Source organism: Metopolophium dirhodum, chromosome 8 (assembly GCF_019925205.1).
Source record: "Metopolophium dirhodum isolate CAU chromosome 8, ASM1992520v1, whole genome shotgun sequence".
NCBI classification, from domain to species: domain Eukaryota; kingdom Metazoa; phylum Arthropoda; class Insecta; order Hemiptera; family Aphididae; genus Metopolophium; species Metopolophium dirhodum.
Window position 1 is genome coordinate 28,140,933 of NC_083567.1, and position 9,756 is coordinate 28,150,688.

A 9,756-nucleotide genomic window follows, 5' to 3' on the forward strand; every position below is an offset into this window, starting at 1 on the left:
ATTTCTGTAAAAGAACATATGATTTATAAATATACCGTATAGGTACTGATAATACTGATAGTACTAGATAATACTATAATATATAAGTTCTATGGATTTATCATAATAAACAATATATTTTATAATATTTATGGCAATCGTCAATTGTCGAAATTCGTCGGCGACGGTTAACAATTCTAATAATTTCAGCAAATACTATTGTATTATAAATATAATATATTGTATATTTTGATTTCAGTGAACAAAAAAACAATAAGCCACTAATATAAACAGACAGTTCGTTAAACCGTACATATTATAATGTAAGTTTTAATAAAAACTCGCAAATTTCATTATGATCAGGTTATTTTCATAAAGTATTTCGATACTTTCAAGTTTCAGTTCATCGGAGTGAGATGATTAGATGGAGATGGATGAAGATGGCTGTTTCTTCGGCGATGGCGGCACTCTAGCTACGTTTCACCGGAAGAGTAGATGTTTACGAGTAAGTTTGTTTTCATATTATTACCTACTATTTTACATTTACTTTTTAGACTTAAATTAGGCGTAAAATAGGAATTATTCTTGTTTTTTTAAATAATTTTTTCGAAAAATATATGTAACATGTATAGCTCATACAAATATGAACTTATAGTTAATAGAAATGCGGATGTTTATACTTCATAGATATTTTTTTATTGAAATCGTGTAAATAATTTGATTAAACAATCAGGTACCTACTCATCACTAGTATCAATTTTATTATATTACGTGTAAAATCACCGACACAAGGTGCAGACTGAATTAAAAAAATTAAAAACATAAAACAATGTTGTAGTAGAAGCTGGAAACTGTAGTTTTTATAATCCATATAATGTAACTATTAAATTGAATCATTGAATTATTATTCAGAGATAACTTTGGGATAAATGCCAAACGTATAAATGTAAATTAAATTAAAAATAATTAAAAAACATTTTGTGAAAGGAACAAGATTACTGCTAATATTTAAGTCTTAATTATTATTAACAAATAAATACAAATAATAGATATTTTAATAGCTTTTTACTATTAACATTCAGTGTAAATATAGTTTCTGATCGACTTACCTATATGTAATAAAATAATTATTCATATCAAATAATCCTAACAATTTAATGCAAGGATTCTCATAAATTGATCTTACAGCAGCCTTAAAACACCAAAAATACATTTGTACATCATTTACAAAATTTTAGTTCCCTATTATGGTGTAGGTACTAATACAAACAATAAATTGCTATTCGAAAAAACAATTTCGTATACCTATTATTATTTACTAAATACCTACAACTAAACTAAACTAAAAATAAACATATGATTACATATACTGAGTGCCTATAAAATAATATTATATATGAAAATTGAATCTTTATTACGAATACTTATCGTTTACACAGACCACCAAGAAAAAATAATTAAAAATATTAAAAAATAAAGAACACATCATTGTAAAATTAATACAGTCATCGATCCGCTCAGAATCTAGAATTATGGACTCGGAGTTTTAGAAATCTAGTTGGTATTATAGTATTTGATGAATTTACTGTACCTCTAAAATCCAGTAATCACATTTTTATTTAATAATTCATAAAATACAATATGCTTTAAAAAAATATTATTGTGCTTCTGATATCTATTCACCACCTTAATCAATAATTAAATTGATAAACGAAAATAATAATTTAAATAATACCCATATCATAATATTATAATCAAAATTATAAACTATTTTGGTTTATTGTCATATTAAATTTCAATGAACAAATTGTTCCTTAACACGGAACTCTTTGATACAAAAAGTTGTATTATATTATATCCGTGGATTCATCATATTGATGTACCTAGTATAATATCTATCATTTATTTATTTATCTATGGCAAATCTCAGAGTCGTTGCAGAAGACACATTCGACTAAAAATTCTAAAATTTCAATAAGCAAAGAAGATATTCTAAGTTCTGGCTGTATTCTGGAGCGTTTCCTCATGGGCGTCGCAATTCACACACGTCACGGATTCCGCCGAAGGAGTCGATAATTAAAGTAAGTTTGTTTTTATATTCTTTTGGGGCTTAAATTTACTTTTAAGACTTAAAACAAATATTTAATGTCACGAAAAATGTGCTATCCAAGTGTTGTAGGCGCATATTTTAGTTCCGGACTAGAAATGTATAAAATACGCGAGATATAAACGTCGTCGTCGTTTTTCCAGTCCCTGTTCGTAGAATAATTATAATTAATAGGTGCATACCTTTATAGGGTACTCAATATATATAAATATATATATATGTTTTGGTTTAATTTATAGAAATATATGTTATAACTTATAACTGATAATAGTCATAAGATACAATTTTAATTAATAACTGGTATTTTTTTTTCCAAATACAACGTTATAAGTTATAGGTAGCTATTAATTTAGTGTCATATACTTAACTTCTATTGCTCACCTAATATCTATATTCTATATCATAGGGATTAGGGATGTGTGTAACCATGTACACATAAAAGTATATTCACGGAATGGTCAACTGCCTATCCTGACGTGTGCGCACTTATGAATAACATACCTACTCATATACTCGTATAGGTATATAAATATACCTATATAAATAGTGTAATACTACATACACGGATGTGTTACCTATTATGTCCCTAAAAGTTCAATAGTTATTATTATATTTATTTATTTTTTACATTTAGGTAGGTACATTACAAGATTAATTAAAATCACATTTATTTTTATTTTTTCGAACACAATGTTTCAAAAATTATTAATTAATATATAATTTATTGGTATAGTATTAAATTAATTAATGAAATAAAACAAATACACCTACTATAATTATTAGTAATAATAATATATCTATGTATAAATTATTAAAATACAAAACGAACAAACGAAAAACGATCCTGAGCAAAGACATCGTTAACTAATAAATAATATTGAGATTAAAGTAATTTATTTTACTATTAGACATTAGCACCTACAATAGTAGGTTAAAGTCATTTTTGCCCAAATAATAACATTTGAAAGTGTCATCGTGTCTATAAATTATAATAATATACTCTAAAAGTTTCATAAATCCGCGAATACTTACTATTTTTAAATTATAACAAAATAACTAAAATCGTTATTTTTGGTTTTAATATGTAATTTTGTCCAAATTTTAACTTATAATATCTGTAAAAAGTAACTGTGTTTACAATAGATTATTTAGATTTTTCGGTTACAATATGAACCAGGAGCGGACTGGGCCGGCGGGATACTGGGAACTTTCCCGGTTGGCCGCTACTCAAAAATGATTTGTTATTGCTATATATTTATAATTATTATTAATATAGAAGATCGGTATAAATCGGTAGAAAATCGGTATAAATATTAATAATAAATATTTTTTATTTTCATACCATGACGCGTGTGTGAAAAATTGTTTATATTAAGTGTTTAAGATGTTAGATTTCGGTTCGGCTGATTGTGCACCTCTCTCACTCTTCAGCATCAATGCATCAGAAATTATTATTTATAATTAGGCCACGGATTTAAATATAAACTGCATTTTCTGAATTTTCTAAACATTGCTTTCCAAGCAAAGAATTCGTTTCATATATTATCAACGAATTGAAAAAATGAAATAAGAACATTTATATGGGTTGAAGTCAATATTATAAAAACTTATTAAAAAAAAATTAAATACAATTAAATAAAGGTAATTTTTTTAAATTATATTTCTATTTTTTTACGTACCCATTATGCTCGATACTATAACTTCGGTCTTCAGTTATAGAAAACAACACTTGCCAATATGGAATTATTGTCGAAGTTTTTTATTTTAAAATATTAAATAGCATCTGATTGACTGATGTCCTATAATGAAACTCAAAATATAACGAATACACTACCTATACAGTATACACCTATCTAAATTATATTTTATATTCGTTTAAATTGGACTTTTAATTTTTCTGGACATTTTATTTAGCTACGAATTTATTTAGTTATTTTGTTATTTAGGTAATACATATTAATTAATAGGTATTTCTTAAATTTTTTTTATTATTTTATTTGAAACATTATTTTTAAATATTGGGATCAATAAAACTATTTTTATTCAATTACTATTTTATATCAATTAGAATTTGTTAATAAACCAAGTAATAAATGAATGGTTACCAAGTAAAAAAAACCGTTATCTATATTATAAATTTGAATTCAATTTACCGCATTTGCGTCTAGTAGAAACAAATAAATGTTTTTTTGAAGATAATGTAAAAATATCCATCATCCATCGGTTAGGACCATATATATATTTTCTATGATTAGGACGGTGAGGTTATAATTATAAATAATCTATGGCAAATGACAATCGTCTGAGACGAACAGCGATTCCAATACGTACTCACATATTTCGTTCCATTCTGGTTATTAAACTAGGTGCCTATTTTTATAAATGTTATTAATCTCAATACTTCCAGACTGAACTTTTGGATCGGAGATATGAAGACGCGCGCTGCATTTTCCTTGGCGGAGATGCACAGTTCTGATTTGACAATATTATACACTCGAAGGGAACGCGTTTCGCCGGAAGAATAAATAATTACGTAAGTCTTGTCCTTCTATTCTGTTGAGGCGGTAGACCTAATGTAAATATTTATTGTCAGACAAACTTATATACCCGCTAGACGTATAGTAATTTTTAAAATCCAGTTTTTATAGGTGTGCAAAAATTATGAAAAATACCTTAAATTATAATACTTTGCCTACAACTGTTAATTTATTGTTATAGTAGAATAGTTTTTAAAATTTGAAATAAATGATTAGGCAATACTTTTATAAGTAGGAAGGTAGGTTTTTATACCTACCTAATAAAATAAGAAAATACATAATGATTAATGTTATTTAATATGATTTGTAAGTACATAGCAGATCATACCTAGAGAACACCTCAAACGTACGTTTTTTTGGGGGGGTTTTACGGGATATACCTAAGGGAAATTTTCTTCAAATTTTCACATTTCACTATTTGATATTGTGATATTATTTGTGTCTAGGTTAAGTTTCTGTTTTAGAATCGATCGATAGGTTACCTAGGTATATCACATTCTTTAATTTTAATTCTGGTAGTCGAGTATTGGACAAGTACCTACGTAATTTATAATTCGTATCGTAATTTAATTACTAAAAAAATATATTTTCCCCAACAGTGTCACCGGCAGGAGAATAATCAATTTTTTAATTTATTTCATTCAACACACTCGTCTCAGTTTTCTAGTACCTCTAGATTTCTCACAAAATTCATATCGATCATCTCACAGCTTTCATATTCAAAACCAAAAAAATATGTATTTTTATCTTATTTCAATCTTTTTCATCGAACACCAGAATATATTACAGATCATAAAGGTACTAGTATTGTATACTAGATAAGTTTCAATTAGCGAGATGTAGAGAGAGATGGAGATGGAGCGAGATGTAGACGGATGAAGATAACTGTTTCTTTGTCGACAGCGTGTGCTACAGTACAGCTAGGTTTCACTGGAAGAGTCGATGTTTATGCATAAGTTCGTTTTTATATTATTTTAGTCTTACATTTACTTTTTAGACTTGAATTAAATATTTATTGTCGCGGAAAATCTGTTAACTAAGTGTTATGAACGCCACCGTATATGCCCGTGATGTTCTGTTATATTTTATATTGTGTCCTTGGTTGTATCCAAAGACGACAATTTGTTGAAACCGTTCTCTGTGTAGCGGGTGATGATCAAATGTTGATAGTTTATTATTAAAAAGAATACACGATTTGATTTAAATAAGAATACTTTACTTTATTAATTTTAACCATGTAATTTATATATATTAGAAGCACACTACTTAACTCGAATGAGTCGGGTTCTAGACTGAATTGCCGACAGGACCGATACAATAGTCTTGTCGTGCAAAAGCAAAATATCTCAGATAAAACGCCTACATACAGGCGTTATTATACTCTGATAAACAAGCGTCACTATAGTCTACATGATATATAGTGGTGGGCATATAACACCCCCCGGGTTAGACGGAAGATCATTATCCTACTTCTAAACAATTATTTTGGGTAATGATTTTCCTTTTCTTATTTTAAGTTCTACTTGATTTTGTTCATTTTTTTCCGTCGAACTCGGTTGATTTACATTGATATTTTTAATTTTCTTAAAATTAAATATTTTTCTTATTATGATAATTGACAGTATAATTATTAGTAAGCAACATAGTGTTATTAAACCAATTACATAATAATTTATATAAATTGAAGATTGCTTATAATCTAAATTATCTTTTGGGATAGTGACTTCATTATCATCTTTATACTTTGAAAATACCATTTCTGGTGATACAAATTCTTTTATTGTGTTAGCATCGTGTATATATTTAGTTAAATTTATAGTTGGTATGAAGTCTGATTTTAATTCTGAATAAATTGTTCTAAACGGAATCATGCGATAACCTCCTGAAATTGCGGAACATTGTTCGCTCAGTGATAATATTCCTGATCCAGTTAATACTTCTGTAATTGAATCTTTATTGGAACACGTTACAACTAAATTTTGCTTTGTTACCGTGAAAATCCACGAATTTGATGACATAAGCTTATGAAAAATCCCATGTTTAAATGAAGTGTATTTTATTTTACAAAAATCTGCTAATTCTGTTATATCTGAATAAGAAATTAAATTTATTTCACATTCGTTTGATGTCACTACCCTTTTGGCTAAAAGGTTTTTACAAATTTTAAAACGGTTTGTATCAGTACACAAACTAACATCGTTTTCGCTTAAGTTAATAAAATATTCCTGATCAATAGTTATGGCTATAAACTTAAACCTAGGTTGTATAAACATAAGTCTCTTATTTTCTATATAATATACTGGGTTTGGTAGAACATTATATAGTTTATACATGTTACTTAATACTAAAGGAATCGTATTGATGAATATAATTAAATCATTACTTTTAACGATTGTAGTTTGTATTATTCTATACAGTTCAGACATACCAGATACATCTAATTTTACAGGAATGTTTAAGTCAGGTGAAAGATTTAATTTAATTAATTTCATTTCATCTAAAGGGTGTAATTTCCCATACATAGCCGAATGTAAGATTTGAATAATTTTTCCTACTTCTAAAGCATATTGGTTATATATTAAATTTAAATTTAATAATACTTTTTCTTCAAGATTTATATGATCTGTTTTGAGAAAGTTCTTTAGAAGTTGAATCCTATTTTGTTCATTTTTTGTTACTTTGTTAGTATTTACAAAAGGTTTTATCGATTCTTCATTTATTATTTCGTGTGATAACTCTGTTAGTTTTGGTATAGGTACCACAATTTGAGTTTCTGTTGGGTTAATTATACTTATGAGAATCTGATGATTTTTTACTTGATTTAATATATTTCCACATATTATTTCACTATTTATATTTTGAGCGTAAACTAGTATGCTCTGATGTTCTTGAATTTGTAGATCTGACACATCTACTGGAATAATTGTTTCACATCTAGCTGGAATAGTTGTGACGTCATCTAATGTTGATGTAATTTCCCCTTTTCCTACGTCAATGACAATTTGATTCTCCGTTAAAAATGGTTTCCCCAAAATACCATCGCCTATAATTGGAAAATTTGTCGGAACTACATGAAATTCACTTTCGGAAGATTGGTTTCCATTTATGACTGTCAACATTGTAAATCCCATGGTCTTAACTGTTTGATCATTTATCCCCTGTAACATGAATATTTTTGTGTCTGATACTTGAACATCATCGTGAAGCGCATCTAGTTTTATTAAATTAAGATCAGCCCCTGTGTCTACAAGTAGCTTTACGATCTTTTTTGTACATTGTGGAATTTTATATAAAGCATGATTATCAATTAATTTGGTTCTGAATGACAAGGTTCTTGCAGGTTTAAGGCTATTGTTTTTAATGTTTTGACCGATTGGTTGCCCGAGCCACTCGGTCTTGGTCCATTTCCCGAAAACTGTCCATTGGATTTATTTGTTTTTTTCTTTTTGTAACATACATCTTCGGAGTGTCCCGGTTTATTACAATAAGTACATGTTATCTTTTTTACATCTTTATTATTTGGATTTGAATGTAATTTTGATTGAACATTTTGTTGGCCAGTATCTTGACCGCGATTTCCATATCTACATTGATTTGTAAAATGATTATTACGATTGCAAACTTCGCAATATTTTTGATTGTTATTTCTGCCTTGGTTTCCTCCTTTAAGTATTCGTTGAGTCTCTTTTGATGATTGATAAATTTTTTGCTCTTCAAGACTTGCCTTCATCGCATCTTCTAGTGTTTCAAAGTTTCTTGATTTAATCACTGTTCTTAAATGAGGTAATAATCCTTCTACGTATGTCGTTAAAGTAATTTCTTTTATATATGTACGTATTGCTGTGGCATCTGTGGTTGATTTTCCCTTTGTGCTCACATTACATAATTCATTTAGTAGATTTTCAACCTTTGTAGAGTAGTCATGAACTGACTCTCCTTGAGACTGTCTTGTTGATGTAAGTTCAAGTTGTAGATACCCTGGTGTACGTTTAGCACAAAAATTTGATTCGAGTAAATGTTTAAGTCCTGCCCAATCTTCTACATCGCGATGTTGAGTTATCGCAAAAGCTTTTTTACTTAATTTTGTACGAATAGCTTGTAACAAAACTGGCTTTATGATGTTATCGACATTAGACATTACAAAATCACATGCGCTAAGATAAGGATAGATATCAGTTGAATCTTCACCATTGAAAAAAGGAACCAATTTAATGGCTGTTTCTAAAGAAAGAACTGTATTGTTCATTTTGGAAATGGTACACGAATTATCCACCCCCAAAAATTTTAAACCGAGTAGTTCGGTATTTTTATTTAATTGTTTTGGTGTGTTATATTCACCTATTTGATCCGAAGGTACTGAAGTTGAAATATTACCCTTAGTATTAGAGAATAATGATTCTACACTTCTAGATTTCCTATGGTATCTTTTATTTTGGTGTGTTCGTGACCTAGTATTTGGGCCAGTATATTTTAAATTATCGTCAAAGTTATTTGGTATAGGAGTATTATAATCTTTATTTACTGTAGATGTATCTGGGCTCCTATCACTGCTACTACTATTACTACTTGATTGATTAGACATACATTAAAAGTGTTAGTTTGTTATTATAATGTATAATAACAACAAAACAAAACGACAATAATAATAATAAAAAAATTAAAATTATGTTAGTAGGTCAAAATAAAATACAGTAATTTTATTCTATTATTCAAGTTAGTGATAGTAATATTATTATTATATAAAAATATTTATGTTTTATATATTTTTTTTTTTACTCACAGTATGACGGTCTTTGTTATTACTCCGAACTGCATAATGAATAATGATTGACTTCTTTGACAGACTATCTGGATCCCTTGTTGAACTCGTCGCGTCTCACGGTGTCGTTCCCACGTAGTTTTCAAGTTATTTCGTTTGAAGTTCTACGCTCCGAAACCGGTATGCGCGGAGACCACACTGGTGGGTTTTGTTTAATTTGAACGATTAATTAATATCTGTGTACTAATTAATCGATGTAGACGAGATGTAGTGTAGCTTATCGTATAAATATGCGTATTGGTATTGACAATATGCGTTGATTGTGTATTTATAATGACCGATAAAATATTATGGTGATCACGTTTTTTACGTAG

At 28.2% G+C, this 9,756-nt stretch overlaps 1 long non-coding RNA gene across 1 annotated transcript; it reads left to right on the plus strand.

The window, feature by feature from the left end:
• Positions 1–236: 236 nt before the first annotated feature.
• LOC132949988 (uncharacterized) lies at positions 237–4,568 on the plus strand. The gene is made up of 4 exons (XR_009665171.1): positions 237–302; positions 376–484; positions 1,910–2,060; positions 4,494–4,568. It is a non-coding gene; the product is annotated as an uncharacterized LOC132949988 (long non-coding RNA).
• The last annotated feature ends 5,188 nt before the right edge of the window (positions 4,569–9,756 follow it).